Source organism: Mesoplodon densirostris, chromosome 9, assembly GCF_025265405.1.
Source record: "Mesoplodon densirostris isolate mMesDen1 chromosome 9, mMesDen1 primary haplotype, whole genome shotgun sequence".
Taxonomy (NCBI): Eukaryota; Metazoa; Chordata; class Mammalia; order Artiodactyla; family Ziphiidae; genus Mesoplodon; species Mesoplodon densirostris.
Genome location: NC_082669.1, coordinates 75655884 through 75682833, shown reverse-complemented (window position 1 = coordinate 75682833; position 26950 = coordinate 75655884). Strand labels below are relative to the sequence as shown.

The window sequence follows — 26950 nt, the reverse complement described above, 5'->3', positions numbered from 1 at the left end:
ACCAGATTCTGTAATATTATCAGCAGAATTGGAAGTACTCTACAGTACAACTCAGAGCTTTGAAATGGACAGCAAGTGTTACAAATAAATCTTTGGGAGTCCATTATTATCCAACAAAATTATTGCTCACTATATCTGAAATAACAAATCTATGGCTTTGACATTTAATCAGAGCATGAACATATTTATTGAATCTCATATTTGAGATTATTACTCCAGAAGCGCCCCAATTAAAGCATGTGGATTTAAAAAATTCCTTTCAGACAAAGTAAAGTGCACAATGCTTGTTATACATGCAGATTCTTTTTATTCTTTGCTTCACGTTCAGTTGCCTTTTCTTTAACATGCTTATTTTGAGTTTTTAATGAACAGAAATGGCTTTAATATAAGTATACAAAGAACAAACCAAGAATTTTTGTGTGTGTAACAATGGACCTAGAAGGCTGAAGCTGCCCATATTCCCCTGTGACTCTTCAGTTGAATGTAAACTATTTATAACAGAATGTGAAAGGAAGTTTCTATCTGCTAAGGCTGGTATTATAACATAAGATGATTTTACATGCCTACATAATTTGAATTTTTAGGCTTTAAATAAAGACTCTCCTTAGTCTGAGTCCAAGAAGAAAGGAAGGAAGAGAAGGAGAGAAGGAAAAAAGAGGGAGAGAGGAGGGAAGGGAAAATGGGAAGGAATCTGGGTCTGTACCACTCTTTCACTTTCTAGTGAGAAACTCCAAGTATTGTCTATTCATGAGCTTCTGCAAATCACATTTCAGCTTAACTGTCTCTTCTCTGATTTAATAGAAACTTTGATTGTTTTTCTAGGATTTACATCCAGAGTAATTGTTTTTGCATTTTAATGTAGTAAGAAGTAGATTGAATAAATGCATAACATATTAGAAATGCTATTAAGCAAATGATTCTATGTGGTACTGTTGAATGAATGTTTTCCTTTTCTCTTATGAACAAAACACAGATTTCTCCAATTATTTTTAAAACGATTGTTCTCTATTGTTGCCAGAGGAAAAGTGAAAAAAGAATCTATTTGTGTGTTCACTCCATTTAATCTTTTGTGTGATTAACTGGAGCGACAGAAGACTAATATATACAGTCAGGAACTTTTGCCTCCAAGATCTGTAAGGAACACTTTTATCTGCATCTTGGATACATAGCGTTTTCACACACTGAGACTTTAGTTCCTGTTATCTTGTTATTTATATTATAAATCTCTAGTATCTTTTAGCTGCCATACCCCACCAATCCTTACCCTCTTTGAGTCCCTGCTTCAAAATAGTCAGCCCTTAACTCAAGCCTTGGGTGGTGAGAAACCCTAGAGAGAGAGTTTTCATATGGCAGTAGTGGTGGTGGAAGAGGACATATCTGCTTTGTTTTATTTCTTTGCTTTTTAAGTAGGCCATTTTTCTAGAAGAGCTTTCTCAGAATCAGTAAACTTCCAGAAAGAAGAGACTTGTGTTGTTTTAAGGGCTGGTAATTGAGCTCTTTGAAGAAAAGTTGACCTTCCCAGTTAGAACAGCATCAGGGGAGTTTAAAAATTTATCAAACTTGCCACTGAATAAGGACAACAATAACTCAAGTTTTTATTTTCAAGGCCTTAAAGGATCAACTAATTTGTGTCCATTCTTTTAGGTTCCATTGGAGAAGTAAGCTGGTAAAGGATGAGTATTCTTCTTCCCATTTTATTCAGAGTAGAGGTGTTTATTTGCTTTCTCCACTGTGCACAGATGTTGGTGACGTGATGTATTCTAGGGTCCTGCACAGTCTCCTTGTGAACAGACTCTGATGTGCATTATTGTGAGGTTAAGAATATGCTTCCCAGAAAATTAATGATCTCCTATTTGCACCTTGCTTTTGGTTTTGGTCCAGAAAAATAAGACTGCTCTTGCTGATGCTTTAAGCATTGAGCTCTCGGTGTATTCCTGGGAGTATCATGCACAGATTTGATACATCAACGGAGTTAAATTGGTTAAAAGAGCTGTCGATGATAAAAGTGGGGATGCTATAAAAGAGAATGGCCCAGGGCTTCCCTGGCGGCACAGTGGTTGAGAGTCTGCCTGCCGATTCAGGGGACACAGGTTTGTGCCCGGGTCCAGGAAGATCCCACATGCCGCGGAGCAGCTGGGCCTGTGAGCCATGGCCGCTGAGCCTGCGCGTCAGGAGCCTGTGCTGTGCAATGGGAGAGGCCACAACAGTGAGAGGCCCACGTACCGCAAAAAAAAAAAAAAAAAAAAAGACAATGGCCCAATCACATTCATGTGACTCAGGCAATCTGTATCCATCTCTTTTATATTTCTATGGATTTTTTTCTTTCCCATTTGCATAAATTGGTAGTATACATAATTTAAAAAATGCAAATGACAGAAAGCAAGCCCAGTTTTAAAACTATGAAAAAATAGTTTCTGTCATGAGACTTGTTCTCTTGGGGTAGGAGGAACAATAAAAATACATGCTGTATTTGTGTCTTAGAAGGTACTTTGAGGGTTGTTGTTGTTATTGTTGTTGTTTTCTTCCCAGCAAGCTAAATAGCAGTTGCCACAGCAACCCATTTTTGTGATTTGCAGAATAAGGGAGCAAATCAAATGTAAATTGTCAGTCAATAAATTTCTGTTATCACAGAAGATGGTAACATATGTAGTCTTATTTGGTCAATTTATAAACTTCTGTGGTGTTTTGTTCTCATCTGTTCCTTTCCACATGCTGTCAGGAATTAGTATTCTGTTCTTTGGCTGCATAATTTCTGAGTTTCATTCATGATGTCAACTGGACTAACTAGATGTCAGAATCACAGAAGGTTTTGTTGCAAAATGAAGGTTATTTGACATCAATTTTGTCATTTTTTCAGCATATTGACACATGGATTCCTTGGTTTATCTCATGGAAAAGAGTCAAATTAATTTTTAAAGGGCACCTTAAAAGGTATTGTGATTATTTTATTTGGAAATACATAGTTTCAGTCTACAGAGATGAGTGCACTTTTGTCTCCATGATTCGTTTGCCGTGGAAATTGAAATTGCTCTCTACTGGGAACGTTTGGAAGTCTGTAGCCATGCTTTTGCTTTCCGTGTCCTGGGAAGTGGACCCACATTTGGGCCCAACTCACTTCTAACAGCTATTGTACTTGCACCTTCTCTTCCTTCCTTTTATCTTTTCTCTGTTCTTGTGTATAAGACTCTCCCCTTCCCTCTGCTTGCCTTTACTTTCTTCCCCATTATTCCAGAAGTCATGATCCTCTCCTCCCAAAGAGATTTTGCCCCTGCTTCCAATGGAATGAGATCCTGGATGTGCGCGTATTTTTAAATTTGATGAGTAGTGCAGCTTACAGCTGATTAGGATACACTAGTATCTCTTCCCCTGCTGCCCATTGGCAAGTCCTCCACCTTTTCTATTCCTAATAACAACCCTCCTTTCCCCTACATTTAAGAATCTTTCTTTAGCATTTGTTCCAAAAAGCCAAAACCTGAAAAGACTAGGCAGGGGAATTCATGATGAGACATTTCTAGTATTTAGAACTATTTTCAACTACTGTTGACAACCATATTGAGTAGTTTCATGTATGATATCCCCTCCTTCCTTTTAAAACTGTTATCAGCAGCAATCAAAGTGATGGTGTTTGTTGCTACACTGACAGCATAAGGATACATGAAATATATAAACTTGGAGCTTTAGCAACAGATGTGAAAACATTTCTAGAACAAAAGATGGCATTTGGTAAATCTAAAGCAGATGACAGAAGAAATTGTTTCGCTCTCTAGAATAATATTGAATTGAGGCTTATAGAATTATATATTTATGGGAAAGAGGGAGTGGGAGAAAGACAATTGTATGACTACGGTCTCTTCTCTACCTGGGGTTTCATCATTTCCCCTCTACAAAACTAGCTCAAGCTGTGAAAAGTGGAGGTGTGTATGTGCATGCATGAAGGGAAGGAAAGATGGAACTCTTCAACAGCAGGAGACATTTCTCCAGCAAATTTGGTTTTCAGAATGGTTGCCTGAATATAGACCCAAACCCAGAGATATGAGTGGTGTTATGCTTGGGAAGTGAAAGTGAAATTGTAGCCTTTCCACCAAACCTGTATCACAGACATATCACTTTTTACTGTTCCCACTTTGCCCCACATTTAACCCCAATACGTCTTAAGTAGCCAATGCAAATGCTTTGTTGTATTCTCTTGCTCTCCAGTACTCTCAGTGGTTTTCCTTAGAGGCAGTCTAGTGGTTAAGGGATCAGACACAGACTCTAGTTCTTCTTCCTCATCTGTCACTGATTTCTCATCTATTAAATGGTGGGTGATAATAGTACCTACCTCAGAGGGATGGCATGAAAATTAAATAATGCATTAAAAACTCTTAGTATTAAAAAAAAGAGCTCTTAATGTTAACTGAACAGGAAACAAAGTAATTACTAAATATTAATCACTATCAAATTAATAATAGTCATAATAATGGTCAAATTTATTAGAATTTGTTGTAACTTAGTTTGGAGGTGGTGAGGTGAGAACAGAAGTGGAAGAGCAAAATAGAGCTACTTGAATGGCATTTGACTGACTTGCATAAAAGGTTGTAGAATTTTACTTGCCTTGTAGATTTTTTCTTTTTTTTGCTTATTTCTGTGAGAATAACTCTTAAAACACACCACAGTATTTGTCATCTCAGTTCTATGGCATGTCTTAGGAGATGAAAAATTATTGGAAACCAGGTACAGGTAAGTGTGGCTAGACTTATTTGAAATATTTATACACTGGTAAGAATTATTAACAGTTGGCAGGTGTTAAGAAAAATCCAGTATTTGTGTGTGTGCAAGTGTATACATGTATGCCTACATGCTTGTATTAAGTTGGCCTTGAAATAGATAGAGCTATAGAGGTACAATGGTTAACTATATAAATCTACAAAAGTGATAGCATAACTTTTTTGAGATGATGGGATAGGACAGTTGTCATTTCTTGAGATATAGTTACATTTGGGGGGAAATAAATCTTAAAGAGATAGTTAAAATGTTATTTAAACATCTTTCATTAGTACTTGCAAGAAGGATTTTTCAAATGAGAGAAAATAAAACTATCTCTGAAGTCATTTTGATAAATGGAAACTCTACACTCTAAAAGAAGATCATGTTATCATCAGCAATTTAAATGTTTTAATTTAGCAACTCAGAGCTTCTAGTGCTCATTATTCTATATTATGCATTCTTTTGGGAGAAAACTTATGACAGGATTTTTATAAAAAGTTAAAAAAATAACTGAAATGAGATTTATAATTTCAAAAATTGTAATTATTTTGTATGTTATAAGGCTTCTTATGTTCCCAGCAAAGAGGATTAAGGCAGAATGATCTCAGAGGCTTTTAAATTTGGGATGGAATATCCAAGAGGCGTAGAAATTTCCAATAGAATAGCACAGAGAACTGTATCATTCTATTTCTATTTTGGATAATTATGAAACTTGCTTTTTGTATGGTTGCCATTTTTGAATTTGTGAGTTTTCCATTTAATAATTTCTCTCTCTCTCTCTCTCTCTTATGTGACTGATTTAAAAATGAAACAAAACAACTCTTCAGCTAAAACCACTTTACGGCACAAATTCAAAACCCAGGTCTCAAGTAATTAACATGCTTGATGCAGAGAAGCAGCAACACATTAATGTCAGTAAAATGTCAATCTAAAGAGGCATCTTGAAGAGTGACTGGATGATAGAGGGTTGGGCTTCTGCCAGACTCCAGCAGCTAACACTTGTACAAATATGGGCCCTTCACAGGGAAGACACTGCTGAATTTCTCTACAAGGTTGAGTTTGGGAACTTCTGGTCATAATGGTGCTTAAGAAAAGGAATGATTTGATAGGAGCATGTGGTCCAATCTTTTTGAAGCTCTGCCATCACAGTCAGTGTGCTGTGCAATAACTGCTGGGCAAGAATTGAATCACCTGGTTTCTGGTTCCAATTACGTATTTAAGTAGTGAGGTCACTTTGAGCAAGTGACTTAATATCTGTAAAATTTCTCTCAGTTTCACGATTCTGTTATACCAGGTCTGACTTGTATTATTCAATGGCATTTGAAGGCAAATCAATAGGCAGTGTAGAATTCATTCATTAATGATGCCAGTGGTGGTTTCTGGGTAACCATCAGTTGAGTTCCATGTAGAATGTGATATAGCATTTGAAAACAGGAGTTCATGAACATGTGGGAAAAAGGGTTTTGTCCATTTCTGTCCACTCCTCCTAAGGATACCTGATCTACCACCATATAGACATCATCTGAGAGCCAAGAATGACTATAGGTGGTGGTCCCCTTTAGACTAGGGACTATTCTTACCATAGTCTCACAGGTATATTAACTAAGAACATCCACTTAAATATCTCAGTCATATCCCTAACAGTCAAACCCCTATCTCATTTAGCCCTACCCTATTCCCGGTCTTCTCTTGGGAAAAATACAACACAGTATTCCTACTGTATGCATATTCTGTATAAAGCAAGTAATTGTTCATCGCTAATAAGCAATTTTTCTAAACCTAAAACAAAAATGGCAGACAATGGACAATGAAAAAAGACTTGAATCTTTAACCACAAGTTCTGAAACTTTGAAAAATAATTAGGTGTCACTCTCATAGATTGAGATTCTGTATTAAAAATAAGCACTGTGAATTCGATGTTGATCATCGTACTTACAGGTTAATAAACTTTGTTTAATGTTGAAAATGAGTCAAAATGTACAAACATATATATATCGATATATTACATCTAGACAATGTGTTTCGCAATACTTTTGGAATATGATGCCTTGGAAAATCTTGATAGAATGGCACCTGTTAAGATGAGAAAATTTAGATAGATAGATAAATAGATATGGTTCTATTTGTTGTATTATACATCAGCAAATAGATGTTATACATCATTTCTTATCAATACCTCAAGGTTCTTTTCATTGATTTTGGATGTATCCACGGTCATTGATTAAATAACCATGATGGGACATGTCTAAATGAATGACTAAAAGATAAATTATTGTAGAATATCTTTCCTTTCAAAGATTCATAGAATTCTTTATCAAGTAAAGTACAGAGTAGCACATTGATTTATAATTAAACATAGTTATCTCAAAAGGAAAACCTCATGCTTAAATGAAATTAAGAACTGAATATACTATGATTTTCAGTGTTGTGTGGGAAGGATGGGGTCAGGATGTGGTGGTCGAGGAGGAGTTACTATTCTAGATATGAAAAAATTCTTTATGGAGCAGATTTGAGCTTATAAGTGCTTGTCGTCTTTCCTAGGTGAACACAATATAGAAAAATATAAAGAAGTTTCAAATATTTCCTAAATCTGGTGAGCTACATTCAGTGGGGAAGGATAGGGTTAAAACATTGTTCTACATGTTCAATTTGCAAGGAATTTATGGCCTGGAAAACGTTCCTCATTTTATTCCTGATATATGGTAAAGATCTTAGATATTCACAAGTCCTTTTGGAATTCAACTATGATCATTTTTTTTCATTACACTTCTGAAATTACACAGATTAATGGCAATGTTCAAGTAGAAAATCCACAAATAATACTTTTCTTTTAGATTAGTTGTATTATATTAAGTGTTCATTATATTATTCATGAAATACTAATCAGGTTGCTCCATGTGGTAAAACTGAAGTTTGATTAATTATTATATAAGCTTTCTGAACTTTGCTGAGAAACTTACAACTATAGAAAGAGGCTGTTGTTGGATGCTTCTGTATGAAAAGTAAAATGCTTCCCAAAGGAGAAATATATTATGCTTATTCTAATATATATATATGACATGGGAGGCAAATAGCATGATTTTAATAGCATGGGCTTTGGAGTCAGACATTCAGGGTTCAAATCAGGACCCTGATACAATGGGAAGTTGGGCAAATGCTTCCCCATCCTGAGCCTCTGCTCCCTTACAGAGCTGTGACGTTAGGTGAGATGAGGCGTGTAAAAAGCTTAACCAGGGTCCAGGTTGTGGTACATGTTGAATAACTGTTGTCCAGCATCCCCCTTTTTCTCCTCCTCTGCCTCACTGTTATGTATGAATGTAAGAAATAGCAGGAATAAAACAATCAAAAAGTTTAATTTAAAATTCTGAAAGTCTTTCTTTATTTCGTACCTGCTTTGAGTTAGGTTATTCATGATGCACAGATATTTTAACCTTTTATCACCCTCAGCTTGAATTCATTTTTCAGTTGCCTAATTATAATGGTTAAAAAAAACACTTCATTCTGATAAGAAAAGACATCTGAGCATGAGCTCTCTAAACCCTATTCCTTATCATTGGAAGAATCCTCAGTAATATTTTGGCCTTAATTTCACATTCAGCTTTTTCTATGTAGGACAGTCAGATTGAAGGACTCCCCTGATAGTTCTCTGAGGAGGTCACTCAGCGAGAAATGCTGAAGTTTTGCAAGCAGCTGGGATAGAACAGTTCTGCTGAAGTTTTAGGTTTGGCTCCTCAGCATGCTCCTTTTGAAAAATGGATTATGGCTTTCATCAATTATCTTTACAGAGCTGGAAGCTTATTGATAATGAGGAGGATTGATGCATTTCATTGACAATTGATAATCATATTAGCAGTGAAGTAGTATTCAGATTGTTTTCACCTTCCTTGTTTAAAGGAGATTGCATGAGGAAAGGAAGGATCCACAGATTGGAGTTGGACCCAGGAAGGATTGTTATAAATAATGGAAATTGAGACCTGTGGGCTAAATTTTGCATTTCTCCTTTGTGTCAGTCATTGCGCAGAGCGACCTCGGTTAAAGAAACATGTTGAATTCTACTTGACAGAAAAATGGTGAAGGAAGAAGTCTGTAAGCCTACAAGCCACCAGTCAAAGGTTGGCCTAGTGAACTGCAGAAATCATTTTAGTTAATCAAATGGATAGTGATACTCAAGTACAACTAAGTAAATCATCACTTTTTTCTCAGAAACCAAGAAAAGAAGAAAATATGAATGAATCCTGCCAAGAGATAATATCCTAGTATGAGAAGAACGCATGCTATGAAATGCTAAGTGAGTTGATTGTATTCGGATAGAGAATCTGACTCCTGGAAGGCAGTACAGACTAGTTATATTTAGGTAATACCAACAGGGAAGCAGTGTTGCCTGGTGTACAAAGGCATGATATTTAGAGCCAAACTGACCTGGTTCCTTTATTCAGTTCTGCCTTTAATTAGATGAGGCAAGTTGCTTTTCTTCACTAAGCCTTATTTCTCTCATTTGTAAAATGGGATTAATAATAATCACTATTAAAATAATAAAAAACTTGCTTCATATGATTATTATGAGGGTTAAATGAGAAAATTCACATGAAGTGTTCAGCAGTGTTGGGCATGGAAAATGCCGGTATGTAGTAAATGAGATCTGCTAATTCTGTGATCATTCCCTTAGCCAATAAGGGATTGTCAAAGAGACATAATGTGATTTGAACTCATAAGGTCTCTGCTAACAGTATTTTATATCATAAAACATGTAATTCTTCATTTCTTTGATCATTTTGTCCAACAGCAGCAGAGTGTGTCACAGTTTATAGTGTAAATGAAAAATGAGACTTTGATATTTACATGGAATTTGCTTGCTTGTTAAAAGTAAAGTAACTGATTAAGGAAATGGTACGTTGGCAAATGCCTCATTGATTTTAAAAAGTTAGCTGAACATCACCTTATGACACTCTTTGAGCCGCTTTAGTGTTTGTGTAAAAAATGCGTGGGTGATAAACTAAGGTAAGAGGAACAAATATAAATTGTATGTTTGGTAAGTGAATCAGTTCAGCTATTCACACAAAGAATTGACTTGTTGGATGAATACAATCTAAGCTCTATCTTATAATGGCATTTTACATGTTTTTCATTCCAGAACTGTTAGGAAAAGAGCTTCCAAGTTTTCTAAATGCTTAGAATATATTTCTTTTTCATATATGGTTGTAGCATTGTTTTTCTCATTCCATTCTACTGCACTTTCTCTTCAGTGATACAGCATTGCAACTTACACTCAGGCCCATTTTCATCCACTCCATTGTTTTACTGTCAATGCCTTAAACATGTGCAGTGTAAGGCCATTAACCCCTTGGTCTTTGTAGAAATCAAAATACGATCTGTCTAGATGTATATTGAAATTACCTCCTGCAACTATTGAAATTTCAGAAAAGTCCATTGTGGTCCCATATACTCTGTAGAATATATTCAGTATTTGGTGTTTCTGAGTGACTGATTGTTTGATGACAATAGAATTAAACATGGAGCCCAGAGACATTGTTAGCAAACAATGATAAGACCAATATGTCTTGGGAATATGAATATAGCAGTGAGAAAACTATTCTAATGACATAAAGGCCAATATGAATTGTACCTCTGAAAATACATGTCTGCTGTTAGCATTTTTTTGAGTTTTTAGTTTTTCGTAACAAAAGTAAATTTCTGACAATGTAATTTAAATGCCCTGACCTTTCAGTGTTATGAGACTGTAAGATATTATGGAGCAAATTTTACCAGTGGAATGAATCTACTAGAATATTTGCCCTTGTTCCTTTATAGTCATTTTATTAATTTAATTTCCTATTTTTAGAAAGCATTTGTAATAAAGCACATTCAGTCCTCTCTATCACAATGCAAATGAGGCCTCTTTAAGTATTTTCTGTAATCAAAATAGTCAGTATTATTCATGTCATTGGCAAGTGTTGAAAGTCCTGAGACTTGCTGAAGGCCATTGCTTAGCCATGGCCCGTTAGCAGGCTCAGTTCCAGGAGTTATACATTCTCCCCTTCCTGGAGTCACTGCTTTGTACAAGTCAGGAAACACTGCCTCCTTTCTCACTTCTCAGGGAATTAAATCCCAGGGGTTTCAGGACTCTGGAAATAGAAAATATTGCTTGTTGATGCTAAGCCTTTCAAGTGGGGCACTGGGGAGTCCATGGGTCTTTTCAATGCAGACATGGAAAAGAGTGGTGATGTTTACGTAACCCTTCTTAAACAGAGTAGCTGATTATCTGTAGAATGCTTCACCTTCTGCAAGTAAAGCTTTACATGGTAACCTTTAGAACATGTGTTTCAGGGATTTTCATTTATTCCGAGGATGACATTACTTTTGAAAGATAAAATCTCCCTTAGAAAGGGCCCTCAGAATAATCTGAATAAATTTACTGGCATTTTGAGGTCTTTGTGTGCCATTTTCTCTCCAAGATTAACTAGAAAGGAGATGCCAAAGAAGCTGCTTTTCTAGTAAACTTTATCCATTGGTGGTGCTTCAAATGACTTTGAGGACTTTGCTCTTAATTTTCCAACAACCTGGAACATGCCTGAATAATTTTCTCATCCCATTTTATCCAATGTTTGAGACCTTTGTCAAGTATCTGTTTATCAGAGTGCTAATGCTGTCAGACAAACATATGGATGAGTAGGTAGAAGACATGAATCTTTTTATCCAAGAATAGATGTTGGTTGTGTGTTGTCATTGTTGTTGTTTTTTAAAATTTAACTTGGGCATATTATTAGCTGTGATGTAAATTAAGAAGTACAGATTTTTAATTGAAGAAATCTATCCACATATAGTGTGGTATGGTACAAAGGGCATAAAACTTGAAAGGGTTAGGCTAGAGTGGGATTTCAGGGAAAAGGGAATGAATATTTACTAATGGGCTCACAAAGTGCCAGGTACTATGATCATTGCTGTACCGTCTTTGGAGTGAGGCTACCCAACTCCTCCACACGTTAGCTCCCTGACTGTCACAAGTCTCTAACCTCACAGAACTTAATTCTCCAATCTTAAAAGAGAGGTGATCATCATTACTCCCTTAGCAGGTTGTTGGGAGTAGCAAATGTCATTTACTCTGTACACAGTGTAGCTCTTAAACAAATAGTCACAATTGCTGTGTTAATTTTGTATCCTCCTTTACTTCCCCAAAGTTTTTGGGTCAGTTCATTGCTATTATCTTAGCGAAATGTGGAGAGCACATTTAGAAACAGAGAAATTTGCCAAGAAGAAAAAATAGGGCTGTGAAATTAAGGAGGTATGTCACTGTCTACAAAGGCTCTTACTTTTAACTTTGGAAATGAAAGGGTAAGGCAGAATGGGGGAGATGGAGAGAGGAAAGTAGGGATTGCTATTCTGAGAGTTTCCTCTGTGAGGTGTAGAAGCAAAGCATGAGAATGGACACTGCATATAAAGAAGACACATGTTAAGTGCCTTAAAATATTACTGGTAAACCCAGTAAAAAAGGATTGGAGAGTCTCTTCAGAATTCCTGGGAAAACTTACAGTGGCTGATCAATAGCTGAATTTCTATAGGTGAAGGAGAGCAGTATTATTATAAGATGTTTTAAAAACAGGGCAAATCTCTAATTTTTATGACTTATTACAGAATATAGTAGACTACATCCCAAAGACAAATATTTGATTGTGAGGTACTTAACAAATCATATTTCTTCTATTGTTGAATGTCTGCTTTTACTTTTAGAGTGCTTGATTATCTGGATAAACACCTCCTTAAGTTTTTTTTTTTTTTTTTTTTTTTTTGCGTATACCTATGTGTCTTTTCTTTTACTTATTAAAGAATATTATCTTTGGAAGAGTGAGCAGGCAGACCTTTAACAGACTGCTGGAGGGAGCACCCTAGGCCTCGAATAAAGAGCTGGGTGATTTGGGGTAAAGATGTTAAACCCTTTGGGCCTCAGTTTCTTCCCCAGTAAAAAACGAGCATATTAGACCATTTACCAAAGGTCCCATTCAATCCTAAAATTCTATTATTATACGAAAATCTCTTCCCCTTCTTCATTTCCCCACGCTGAGGTTGTGTAATGTGCTTTTATGAATGGCACCTTAAAAACTAGCCCTCCCTCATCACAACCTAAAGATAAATTAACATAGTAGCAAACAGTTATATACAAATATGACAATTATGCAAATACAGTAGATGGCCCAGTGGGCACTGCATTTCTTCACAAAATTTGAGAGGAACATCTTGTCATCTCTGCTCCCCTTGACTTAATGACTTCTAAATAGCGCCAACTGAGATCTATTTCTACCCCTCCCATCAGGTTAAAGAAACATTTATATTTCTCCGTGTTACTTTTTCTGTCCTCTGGCACCACCTACTTTCTTTATATGAAGTTTGATTTCCTTTTACTTTGTGGCCGAGGGAATGATTGCTGTCATGTACTACTTGCTAAGTGTCCAACCAGACATCACTTCATCAGAAGAGAGCCAGGGAGGCATGCACTGTACAGTGCGTGGGACCTGTGTTCAGTTGCTACGCTGGGAAGCTTTCCTAAGTGCTGCTCTCGCAGCCAGCATAAAAGAGCTTTACTTTTGGCAGCCCTGACAAGATATACTGATCTATTGCCCATGTTTACCTGCTTTATTTAGTTGCATGGGACCAAGGAGTGATACATAAGTGATTACACCCTCAGAACCAGGTCTCCATGGAACATTATAAGTGGCTGCAGATGTGTCCAGTGTTTCTCCAGATTGGCTGGAGCTACATTATTTTAAATCATTCTTCGGGGGCATCCTCACTGAGGCTAGAAGTGGGACTCATTTTTTAGCATGCTATTAGCTTCCTTTTAAATGATCTCCTTCAGATTCCCCAACAGATGTCTCATCTGTGACCATCTTCAGGGGCTGCTAATTAAGTAATACTATTTAACTTACATAAATGTTATTTTTAAATTCAGATTACAAACCTTTCTCATCAACATAATTATTTTGTAATAAATATCACAGTGTCATTTTACATAGGCATTTTGCACCAGAAAAAATTCGGAGTTGGGGGAAGAAAGTAAAACATTGAACCCATCTTGTGGCCAAAAAAAAAAGAAAGGAGTAGGTGTAAAAAAGATCAAAAATAATAAAATACAGTTAGTGAATTATAAGTTGATTACTATTTTCATAAGTCCATAAATTGCTGGGCTAGAAAGCTGATATCACTGTTTTTAAGCTATTAACAGCAGCAACAATAACCAAAGAAAAAAATTCCACCTACTAATCAGCATTCTAACTCAGCATGTTCCCTGTGAAAAGCAACACTCTGAAAACATGGTTCTTTGAAGCTTGTCTTGCCAGAAAGCTATTATTTCTGGTATAGCTTCATGATTGGGGGAGACTGTGGTTAAGTCTTGCAGGCACGCTCATATGTCCATCATCTGGCATTGGTAGATGCTGATCAGATCACCAAACTCCCTGGCACACAATGAGTGACAACCCCAGTGTTCTGGAGTGATTGTATTTCTCAGACTCAAGTGGGCACAGTATTGATCTCTGTAATCCACAAAATATGTATGTGAGCTTTACCAAGGTTAAAGAGTGAATCCACTGTTCTTAGGTGTCATTGATTGCAATTTTAAAATAGGTTGGGTAGGATTTAAGAATGTGTGTGTTTGGTATGGAAAGTTTCCCCAGAAAAGGTCTAGGAAAAATTGAAATCAATACTGCAATGCTACATTATACAGGAGTTTGAAATCCGGAGGTTGAATATCTGCTTCAAGCTTTTTCTCTTGGCTAGGAACTTAGGACATACCTCAAAAATATCACATCTGTTCTGTGACAGAAGGCATACTTCTAATGAATAGCAGAAGAGCAAATAGACCTTTTCCTCCTTGTAATGAATCATTTTGTTTTCCTATAGATTGCGTGTGGCGTTTGAGGCAGAGCGAACAAACTTGCCAATATTTTGAGCGAATGCTTCAGCACCTTTCATTTTTCACTCTGAGCAGGAAACCTCTTCTTAAACTTGTTCATTTTACAGAGGGAAAATCGAAGCCCATGGCATATTGTCAGAGCTGCTTTATTGTCATCATTTACAAAGGTCCCTGGAATTAATTGACCTCTTACATTACATATTGTAAAGTGACTCATTTTTTGACACATTTATGGGAAAGTGGCAGGGTCTAAGTGGCTGGTTACTGTCTCTTGGTTTTGGCTCATATTTATAAACTAGAAAACCAATAAAAACTCTGAAATTACAGTAGTAGAAAAAAATAACGTGCAGTTCGAAAGAAGCCGTCTCCATTAACTATTTGGTTAGTTGACCTAAAGGAAAGGAGGAGGGAGCTGCAGAAGATGAAATGTAAATACTTGGTTTGTTTTAATATCTTTACAGGATCCATTAAAGGGGGTCGTCAATGTTTCCATGAACATCCTCAATTGACGTTGTCTGTTTGAAAGCATATTCTAAGTAGCTGGCTTCCTTTCACACGACTGGAAGTATAAATTAACCCACACTGTATACCATGAATCATCTCTGCATAGATGCTCATAGTTTACTGAGAGTAATTCTGTCTCAAAGGCATTGCTTCTGAGGCTAATGAGGAGAAATATAGGGTATAAACAGTATTTATAGTGCCAGGGCACACTGCTTTCTAGATAGATATTTTGAATCCTTACTTCTTTTTTTTTTTTTTTCACATTGTCCCCTTTTCACTAAATGAGGAAGGTTCGACTCATTCTCCTTGCTTGCTTTCATGAAAATTAGATGCACGGAAACAAGGACATATTGTTAAAAATGAATAAATTAGAGGAGAATTAAGCCTTCTAGCTCAGTAACAGCAAAGGGAATATAGCCGCTGGTTTGAACAAACAATCTTCTTAAATAGGAAATGTATTTTAAAGCCATCCTGCTGTGATCCTGTTAATTACCAAAAAAGATTAGAAGTCTTCTGGTTCATGGGATCCTTTTACCTAGGGTTGCAGCTGCATAAGCAGCAATCAGACATTTGCACTGTCCCTTCAGACCAGCGAGGGGATGTTATTAAAGGGAAGTCATTTACCCCAATCCGTAAGATGTAGCCTGGCAGAAATTCAATAACTGTTTGTGATATGCTTATTCTGCCACTCTGCTTAGTGGTTCTGGCTCTTGACATACAGCAGCATTTGTGTTAAATCTCCAACCACTAGGTGAAAGGGAGAAAAATGCCCCATTTGGGAGGTTGTTTTCAAAACACAGAATGATGTGTGATCTGCTTTTCATTACAAGTACTGTGAAGAAAAAGCAAAATTCCCTCGCCCCCTCTCCCTCTCCTTTTCTCCTCTGGTCTTCTCTCCCACTGTCCCCTCATCTTCTCTGTCCCTCCTTTCTCTCCTCCTCCCCCCCACCCCAGCACTGCTTTTTCTCTCCCACTCACATCCTCTGATGGGCGTTCAAGCTAGTAAAATTCATGTTGGAGAATCCCACAAACACAGCTAGGCATACACAGAGCCGGAGGGCTTTTGCATTTGAATTTCCTCTCAAAAATGAAATGGAAAGAAAACTGCTCTCAGAACTCAGACCAGAAGAGAACATCAGAGGAGAATTTAGGTGTAAAAAAAAAAAGAAAAGAGCATCCACTAAACAAGAAATAGAGCGTATTTATATAGAAATGCATATTTCAAACTTACCCTGTAAAAGCGGTTTCTGTGCTACACCACCTTCTGTGTCCCTGCGTGCTGGATTCCTCAGTTCCTTAGTTGCTATAATCACATGGTTGTGTTCTTGCCCGGGTGTAAATAGGTGCATACGTGTGTGTACTAAAGTATACACAAACGTGTACTATAGATATGCACACATGCAAGCAATCTTATCTCTGTATTCTAAAATGTAAACGAAGGCGGGAGGCTACAGCTAGGATTCCTTCTTTTTCCTGGAACTCTTTCTCTCAGTCGGCAGGCTGAAGCCCTCAATCCAGTGAGGAGAGATCCTGGGAGCTGGCTTTATTTCTCCTTGTTTCCATGGTGGTTAGTGGTGCATCGTTCACCCGATCAGTTGTCACACTGACATGGTGCTGCCTGCTCAGCGGTCATTAATAACTGAACACCCTCCACTCCCCAGAGAGGGGCCAATCGCTTCGGACTGCCAAGATGTAGCGCTCGCAGCTGCTCCCGTCTGGTTGGCTGAAACAACCTGTCTGTTCTATGACACTGCTACTTAGGATACAAATAAGTGGAACAGCCTTGCTTATTTTCCTAGGTATCATTCCCTTCCTTCCCTCCTTCTTTTCTCCCTTTTTTCCTTCCTTCCTTCTCTCCCTCCCTCCTTCCCTCCTTCCCCCCTCCCTTCTTCCTTCCTTTTTTTGAGGGGGAGGAATTTTTGACAAGTTTTCCCATTTTTGGATTCTCAGTCATTCAGAGAAACTGTGTTTTCTCTCTGAAAATAGCAGGGCACATTACTAATAAGGATTTCCCAAATATTAAAAGCACCTGGGAGGGATGCAGAGCTTCCGACTCCTTCTCTGTGAAGTTCACCAAGGGCTGTATTATTTAAGCAGAGCGGCTTAAAACTGTTTGAGTGGCATTTGGTTTTTTGTAGGTCCTACTTAATTTAGCATATGTGCTTGTTGTTTAATAACACTTTTTTTGTTTGTTTTTAAAGCAATGACATTTCTTAACCTGGACTGACCAGTTTTTAAAATTAAGCATATATTTGCTTCTCTATAATTCACAATATTGCATATTAAGAGGGTATTTTTTAAAAATATATTTTTCCAGTTAACATTCACTCACTTCTCCTTATGTGATGAAATTAATTTGCCAGCCACATATGAATGGGTACGTGTGTCAGGGTGTTAGTGGGTATCTGTGTGTGTGTGTTAGGGTGCATGCTTTACTAACTCTGGGGAAGAATTTCACCTGCAATAAAATTAAACCCTCAAGAAAATGATTTCTCTTTGTTCTTAGACCTATTAACTCAGAATTTATATTTACCAGGAAAATATACTATATACACCACATGTAAAACACCCACTGAATTATCAGAAATTTGAAAAGAAACACAGAAAAGCATAGTGATGTATGTTTCTGCAAGGACACCTGTGAGTAAATAGGCAGCAATTTTAAAAAATGCATGTTTTACAACCTTAATTAGCATCCTAGAGAAACATCTTGTTGAAAAGGACGGAACATGAGGATTAATTTATCAACAGGTCAAAAACAGGCTGGATTCATGACTCCAGCCCTGGTTTTGAGAGACTACCCTCTAGTGGAGTAAAAAGAAATGGCATTTTCATGTTACTGGATTTACTTGGGGAGGGGAAAAAAACATTCACATCTAATTATTCCTTAAGTATTTATTGAAATGATATAGACCAAGAGTTTACATTTATTATAATCATAATACCAGTTTTTTTTCTAAATACTAAATGTTTTCTCTCTGTGGTTTTCTTTAAAATGTTCCCAAATGCTTTATTTTTTTCTTTTATAAAACTTTATTCAAATGGTTCTTAACCTTTTGAATAAAAATAAGTTCAAGACATAAGTAGTATCTTGTTTAACCTAGTAACACTTGTTTCAGAATGCTACCGTAAGAGTTTCTTCTAACCTAGGGGTAAAACAGGAATAAAGACACAGACCTACTTGAGAATGGACTTGAGGATATGGGGAGGGAGAAGGGTAAGCTGTAACAAAGCGAGAGAGAGGCATGGACATATATACACTACCAAACGTAAGGTAGATAGATAGTGGGAAGCAGCCGCATTGCACAGGGAGATCAGCTGGGTGCTTTGTGACCGCCTGCAGGGGTGGGATAGGGAGGGTGGGAGGGAGGGAGACACAAGAGGGAAGGGATATGGGAACAGATGTATATGTATGACTGATTCACTTTGTTATAGAGCAGAAACTAATAATAAAGAAAGAAAGAAAGAAAGAAAGAAAGAATTTCTTCTTTACTAGACACTCTAGCGCTTACACCGTAAATGTTAGGCACCTACGGTCCAGTGTCGGGAACGTTGTGATGCACTGTGTCTACATTTACTTTAATGTACTTGTGATAATAGTAACTGACCCAATCTTACTCTCTCCAGCGCCAATTTCTTGCCTATTCCAAATAATTTCACCACTGGCAGATTTTTATTTCCGCATATGGAAGAATTATATTAAAATTGTGATAACTACATGAAAAAGGAATTTTAGTTTTATACCATTGGTTCCTTAAGCATTTCATTGTGGTTGATTGGTGTTGACTGTATAATTGACAAATCCAGTTATCAAACCAATTATAATGGACTCCCATAATGAAAGGAAGTGGTGATAATCAAACAGATAGATGATTAAACTACTTTCTTGGTTTATAAATGAAACCAACAGTCATAACTAATATTATAAATTTCAGTCTCTTTCAGAAATCATATAAAAATCTAAGTTTTAATTCCGTGAGAGTGGAATATTTTAAATGCTACCTTATGCTCTATCATAGGAAGTTGTTTTAACTTCCTGTGATTACCTCTTTCTGGCATATGGGAGATGAGATAGCTTTTCTTGCAATTGTCCTTTTGGTGTAGCACATGATAAATTCAAAAGATTTCATACTCATTTTTATAAATTTAATATCATGGAACATTAGAAATGAGATTTCAATGTGAGAGAGAAAATAACTCTGCCTTTGGATAAAAAGAGTGAGGGTTTTGTTCTTTAGCTGTAGTTTCCTTTTGATACAAGAGCACCAGCAGCTGAGTAGAAGCAGTATATGTTTCAGGTGATTTTTTACTTTTGCATCAGGTCAATCATTTGTTAGTAATGAAAGGTAGCCCTCCAAAAAATATGTTAAGAACTTATTTAATTATCATATCTATATAATAAAGTACCATGTGAAGACATTAAATTGTGACAGGATGAGGATTTGGGGGCTTTTGAATTAGTACAATTGTGAATGGTCATCAAATGAGAAACAAAGTCTTAAAACTCTAATGCCCTGAGTCCTAAAAGTTCAAGAAACATGATATGTGCACACAGCTGGTCAGAGAGAGCAAGACTAGAACCCCACAGGTCTTCCAAGATTTTCCGCTATATCACCCTCTTATGATTGATAGGTCTCTGCTTTTTCTTCTTTTCCTCCTTCCCTTTTCTTCTTCTTTCTTTTTTTTTCCTTTAGAATCCATTGCAAATACAGTGTATTACATGGATGTGCATGTCAGCTGCCTCGTAATAAATATCTGCAGGGTTTCCTGAATGAGTACTCAGTTCTAATGAAAATGTATTGAAATGATTTTTAACCATAAATGAGTAATTACAGCCCTTAAATTATGTTGAAAGAGTTCTGCCTGGATCATCAAATAAGAAAATATAAAGGTGCAATAAATATGTATTTGTTGATTTAATGGTTGAAGTTAAAGCTACTCATTTGTGAAGGTTTATTGCTGTTTCGTGGAATCCTAGGCAGTGTTTGCCTCTGCGCTTTTGTTAGAGAAGTAGTCTGGGTAGTGGGTCAGAGTGCAGGTTCTGGGGACAGACAACCTGGGTTTGAACGCTTACCTTGCCATTTTCTACCTTTGTGACCCTCAGCAAGAACTTAACATCTCTGCATCTCAGTTTCCTCCTAGGATTGTTTTGAGGATTAAAGTAGTTAATATATTTAAAAGCTTAGAAAAGTACCTGGAACATAGTAAGCTTGAATGAATGTTTGACATCACTATTATTTTCATTATTATCATGGTCATTGTCATCATATCATCATTTGTTCCAACTATCCCCTTTGTTTGGGGTTTCCTTTCTACCTTCCATTCTAAGTCCCTGCCTCTCACTTTGTCTACATACTCTGAAATAAGTTAGTTCAGTTCACATGCTGCTTCCCCTGTGGAATCTTCTCTGATCCTCTAACAAGATAGGAGCTCTCATTTGACCCACGCTAGCATTCTTTATCCCTGCTATCACTTATCACTTTTTTTAAATATATTACAACTGTTTCTGTAATTTGACCCTTTTTAGTCTCTAAGATTCTCCTGCATGGGGGAGAGGTGTCTGTGTCTTAATCATCTTTAATATCTATAGCATGTAAAAACATGGAGAAAAAAACATTTGTTGCATACTGTTTGTTTTAAAAATTATTTGATCTTCACAACATCTTAACAAGATAGATATTTTTATCCCCATTTGACAGTGTAGAAACATTGGCTCAGAGAAGTTAAGTTACTTGCCCAGTGTCCCAAAACTATTAAATAATGGAGCTAAAATTTGAACTCAGTTTGGTCTGCCTACAGAGTCAAGGCTCTTTTTACTGCACAGGGCACTCAGTATTCATTTGTAAAATAAGCGAATGCTTGATTGATGACTGAGTCAACCAATTAAATGTAGTCAGCACCAAGGGATGCTAAAAATAAAAATACTATTTTAAAAAAGGAATAAATTTTATGCACTCGACAGTGGATGTTTTTATATAGTTACTGTTGGTTCAGTGTTAATGACAGAATTTTTATTGCTGGCACCATTTCGGAAATAGAGCTCTGAAGAGATGCAGTGCCTGGTTAGAAAGATGAACTGACATGTTAAATACATGTGAATGGCCACTGATGAAGAGGGGCTGACACTGAGCTGAGAAGATCTTCAGTGGCACTGTCCGTCCTCGTCTGATTCTGATACCAGATTTGCTCGTAAGTTAGAAACAGGATGTAAAGTGAGGAACCTTGGCTGTTTGTTAGAATGTTGAACTAAAGCAAGTTGGAGCAGTGTTCTCATTTTCTTTTTCAAGGGAGTTTTGAAAAGTAGAATTGGAAAAAAAAAATGAGATCCTTATTTAACTATAGGTCTTGTTTTTTTTTTTTGCGGTACACGGGCCTCTCACTGCTGTGGCATACCCCGTTGAGGAGCACAGGCTCCGGACACGCAGGCTCAGAGGCCATGGCTCACGGGCCCAGCTGCTCCGCGGCATGTGGGATCTTCCCGGACCAGGGCATGAACCCGCATCCCCTGCATGGCAGGCAGACTTTCAACCACTGTGCCACCAGGGAAGCCCTAGGTCTTATTTTTTAATACAGGATATGACTCCAGTTGAAGGACAAAAGTAATTTCACCCCTTGAGGAAATTCACAACCAAAAATGAGAAAGATGTCAGAAGTCAAGGAGATAAATCTCTGTCTTTCTGTCTCTTCCTCAGATTCCTCTCTTCTTCCCTCTCGTCCTCCTTGTCTTTCTCTAAGTCTAAAATTGTCTCTCATCTCGGCTTCTCTCTGCTCATCCCTTTTGTCTTCCCTTTCAGAGGATTGACTTTAACTTCTTCTCTAGCCATGTAAAAAATAGTGAAATAGTAAAGTACATTTTTAGAAAATATATACAGGTAAATAGATAGGTAAGTAGCCAGATAGGTAGTTCATAGGTTGCACAGGAATAACTGGAAAGAAATCTATCAAAAAAGAAAATATGGGGCTCCCCTGGTGGTGCAGTGGTTGAGAGTCCGCCTGCCGATGCAGGGGACACGGGTTCGTGCTCTGGTCCGGGAAGATCCCACATGCCGCGGAGCGGCTGGGCCCGTGAGCCATGGCTGCTGAGCCTGCGCGTCCGGAGCCTGTGCTCCACAACAGTGAGAGGCCACAACAGTGAGAGGCCCGCGTACCTCAAAAAAAAAAAGAAAGAAAAAGAAAGTATTCTAAACTATTGGTAGTAGTTATCTTTGATGGGATAATGGTTGTTTTTCGTTTTTGGTTTTGTTTTTGATAAAGTGCTGACCTGTATATGACATCATCTTTTAAATTTGAAGCATAGCTGAAATGCTGTGTTAGTTTCAGGTGTACAGCAAAGTGAAGTGATTCAGTTCTGTGTGTGTGTATTCTTTTTCAGATTATTTTCCATTATAGATTATTACAAGATATTGACTATAGTTCCCTGTGCTATACAATAGGACCTTGTAGTTTATTTTGTATATAGTGGTGTATATCTGTTAATCCCAAATTCCTAATTTATCCCTCCTCAACCCTTTTCCCTTCGGTAACCGTAAGTTTGTTTTCTATGTCTGTGGGTCTATTTATGTTTTGTAAATAAATTCATTTATATCATTCTTTTAGATTCCACATTTAAGTGATATCATATGATATTTGTCTTTCTCTGCTTAACTAAGTATGATGATCTCTTGGTCCATCCATGTTGCTGCAAATGGCATTATTTCATTCTTTTACAGCTGAGTAATATTCCATTGTGTGTGTGTGTGTGTGTGTGTGTGTGTGTGTGTGTGTATATATATATATATATATATATATATACACACACCACATCTTCTTTATCCATTCATCTGTTGATGGACATTTAGTTTGCTTCCATGTCTTGGCTATTGTAAACAGTACTTCTATGGACACTGAGTGCACGTATCTTTTCATATTAGAGTTTTCATCTTTTCTGGCTATATGCCCAGGAGTGGGCTTGCTGGGTCATATGGTAATTCTATTTTTAGTTTTTTAAGGAACCTCCATATTGTTCTCGATAGTGGCTGCACCAATTTACATTCCCACCAATAGTGTAAGAGGGTTCCCTTTTCTCCACATGATAATGGGTGGTTTTTAATTTTCTTTTTATGCTTCTCAGACTTTCTGCAGTCAATATGTATTTTTATAATCAGAAATAATAGCTATTTTTGAAAAAAAGATATGAATTTCTTTTGGGGTAAAATTTTACTTCTATACCTGGAGCTGTTTTGTTTAGTAAAACATCTAACTTTCTTAACTTAATTTCAATTCTATCTATGATATAATAATTTAAATCAAAACACAACAGTAATAATAGTAGACACCATTTACTGAGTTCTTGTCTTGTGCCAAGTGGTCTGTTAAGAGTTTTTCATGAACTGTATCATTCAGTCCTCCCTATTAGAATACCAGGTAACCATTAGTCTCATTTTACAGATCAGAAAACTGAGGGCTGAGTGTGCAAAAACTCACTTAATTGCTTATTAGTGGAGTCAGCAATCAAGCCAAAGTCTGTCTGAGTCTAAGGCTAACACTTGTAACCACTGTGCTACACTGACTCTGATATGTTTCCCATATCACTGTCCAGTCATTCTCTGTATTCCTATTTCACATCCCATCCCTCAGCTACATCAAATGCCTTATCATTTCCTGAACAAATCTTGTCTGTTGGATTCTTCACAGTTTATTTCTTCTTAAGTGTATCAGGTCTACAAGGCTTCTGCTCAAAAATCCCATCTTTTAAGAAGCCCCCCTCCATCTCAATGAGATAAGTATTTCCTTATTTTATCATAATTTAAATTTACCTTTTATTATTGTATTTCTCTCACTCTAATACATATTATCTTTTATGGTTTATTTGTGCCTAAATAGTAAGCAACTTGAAGGCAGAAAATATGTCCTATTTGCTTTGTATATTCAGTAGTGAATTTTACATATTAAAAGGTCAATGTTTGATTAATTAAACCCCATCATGTGACTGAAGGAATAATTTATTACTCTCACGCGTGTGCTGGTTTTCTTCCAAGCATTTGAGTAAAATCAGAGAATTGCTTAGTTAATAAAAAACCTGCCTCTCAAGGTGGTAGATTTTGTCAGATCAGTTACACATGAGACTATTCATAAGAGAGCTGTTGGGCCTCCCTGGTGGTGCAGTGGTTGAGAGTCCGCCTGCCGATGCAGGGGACACGGGTTCGTGCCCCCGGTCTGGGAGGATCCCATATGCCGCGGAGCGGCTGGGCCCGTGAGCCATGGCCGCTGGGCCTGCGCATCCGGAGCCTGTGCTCCGCAACGGGAGAGGCCACAACAGTGAGAGGCCCACATACCGCAAAAAGAAAAAAAAAAGAAAAAAAAAAAGAGAGCTGTTATTTATGGGAGAATAGAGTGTCTCTTGACTTAGCTTCTTCCTCTTTTGCTATTCTTTGATTAGTACATGTTAAATGCAGTTGTGTTCATATAACTACTAGGATTCATGTAAGTTCTAGGCAAAAATTAAACTCCAAGAACCAAATGGCAGGTAGGTTCATAAGAATTCTAGGCAGGGTCTTCCCTGGTGGCGCAGTGGTTGAGAGTCTGCCTGCCGATGCGGGGGACGTGGGTTCGTGCCCTGGTCCGGGAGGATGCCACATGCTGAGGAGCAGCTCGGCCCGTGAGCCATGGCTGCTGGGCCTGCGCATCCGGAGCCTGTGCTCCGCGGCGGGAGAGGCCACGGCAGTGAGAGGCCCGCGTACCGAAAAAAAAAAAAAAAAAAGAATTCTAGGCAAAAATTAAGAACCAACATGGCATGAGATAACACTTTGTGCAATATTCTTAGGCAAAATCTGCTGGTATTTTCTTGCTTTTACATGAGTTATTTTGTAAGGTGGGCTAATGAAAGTTATCAGTTTTTTATGTCTAAGCAGGAGATCAAGGCAGTGATTTCTGAGCCAGAGAAAACAAGCTTTTTTTGTCAGTAAAATATTTAGGCATCCTTTTATATTGCACCATAGAGGTTAAAGAGTTGTTTGAATTTTCATGAATATTTTATGTCACTTTTGCTTGACTTCTACTAAATGGGAGAACAAAGGTGACTGTTATCATTCTCATCTGGTTCTCTTCCTTCATTGATGGAGCATACAGGAGGCCCAGAGCCAAAGTTCTCTGTCTGATCTTTTAGTGATTGTTCGCAGAGTTATTCCTTTTAGGGTAAGGAAGGTGTTTTCAGGAATGAAAGCCATTTACTACAACTAGCAACGATGGCGGAAGAGATGGGAGATTCTTGTAGTTACTTCTTATACTGATGCCACTGCTGAATTTTCAGCTTTAAATCTTACAATTTTCTTCAACTCTATCTTATAATCCTACTCTATTCTACTAGGACTATTTGGGGCGGCGGATTCTACTCCAACCTTTGGTCTTTAGAATATTTTCAGAAATGAGTTGATAAGATGAGCAGGTAAAGGTAGTTCTGAGCAGATTCTGGACACTCCATACTTATTTATTTTTGACAGTTACTGCTTCATTTATTATCACTCTGTATATTTAAGTCAGGCCTGGCTCTCTTTGGATTTGGCCTGTTCATCAGCTGGTTTCTGATTCAGGAGCTGGGGAGGGTAAAAGAAGTTCTGAGTAATATAAGAAGTAGTGAAATCTAGTCAAATGCAGGTGGATAAATGTGCAGACTTTGCCTGACAGAATTCGAGTTTTGTGGCATTTGTTGACCTCTGAGTGTGTATAGAGAATTCTTCAAGGAATTATGAGACTGTCCCTGCCAGTGTCTTCTATTTTAAAACTGTTAGTAGCTGTTCATACTAAGTGTGTGTGTTAATCAGGATACTTTTGGCTGCCAGGGAGACAAATGCTATTTTAACTAGCTTAGGTTAAAATTAGCTTAGGTTTAAACCAGCTCAAGTTACAAGGTGGGGTTATGGGCAGGGTAGTGTAGTCTTACATGCAACAATAATATGGGCGGGAGAGAAACTGGACCTCAGAGACAAATTGGCCGTGAACTCACATGATGCCAGGAGATTCTTTTTCTGTTCTCCTGTGTCTGCTTTTCTTGGAGTATTGGGTTTATTCTCTTCTACTGCTGGTCAGCTTTCTTTACATGTCTGACAGCATGACCACCAACAGCTCTCATGTTCTTCATCTCGCAATTTTACCACCAGGGAGACTATCCCTTTCTCTTAGTTCCAATGTGAAAAATTTGGAGGGAATTCCTACTTGGGCCACATGTTTATTCCTGGATAAAGCACTATTCTGTCGTCCCTGCCCAAATTAAAGGGTAGAGGACAAGGAGAAGTTCCCCAGGAAAAGGAAGGTGTCCACTAGGTAAGCAATAAGGACTTCATAATATTAGATACTATTTATGGAGTGCTGTCTACCAGATGCTGAGCTAAATAAGCGCTTTGCTTACAGCATCTCTTTAGTGTCTTAGAGTTAGTTTGTAAGCAGATACTGTTTCCTCCTTTTACAGATAAAGAGGAAGCAGATTTCTTCACTCCCTATGATAACATGGCTTGTGAATGGCTCAGCCAGGGTTGGAATCCACATCAATCTGACTCCCAAGCTTGAGTCTGGAACCACTCACTGTGCTAAGTGTCACGTGGTTATCAAATGAAACTTAGAGCAGTGTCCATGGAGCACACACTTAACGCTTTTCCTCAGCATGGCAGTGTTGGACAGCCAGTCAGGCTATGCTTCCTGCCATCAGTAGCCACAGTGCCAGTGGTTGAGGACCTGCTGAACACCTTGTGTCCTCCCTGGAAGTGTTAAGAGTCAGACAGGGTGGGCACTGGAGCCCCTGCCTGGCCTGAACCATGTCCTCCC

At 37.7% G+C, this 26950-nt stretch overlaps 2 protein-coding genes across 2 annotated transcripts in view; one reads left to right on the top strand and one right to left on the bottom strand.

Moving 5' to 3' along the window:
- Positions 1–16978, bottom strand: part of LRRN3 (leucine rich repeat neuronal 3) — a 38045-nt gene extending 21067 nt beyond the window's left edge. Inside the window, exon 1 of the mRNA XM_060107912.1 lies at positions 16386–16978. The gene's annotated coding sequence lies outside the window, so the exon portion shown is untranslated. The remainder of the gene's footprint in view (positions 1–16385) is intronic.
- The window catches only part of IMMP2L (inner mitochondrial membrane peptidase subunit 2), a 901323-nt gene that overhangs the window by 455790 nt on the left and 418583 nt on the right, over positions 1–26950 (top strand). The gene's annotated exons all lie outside the window — the stretch shown is intronic.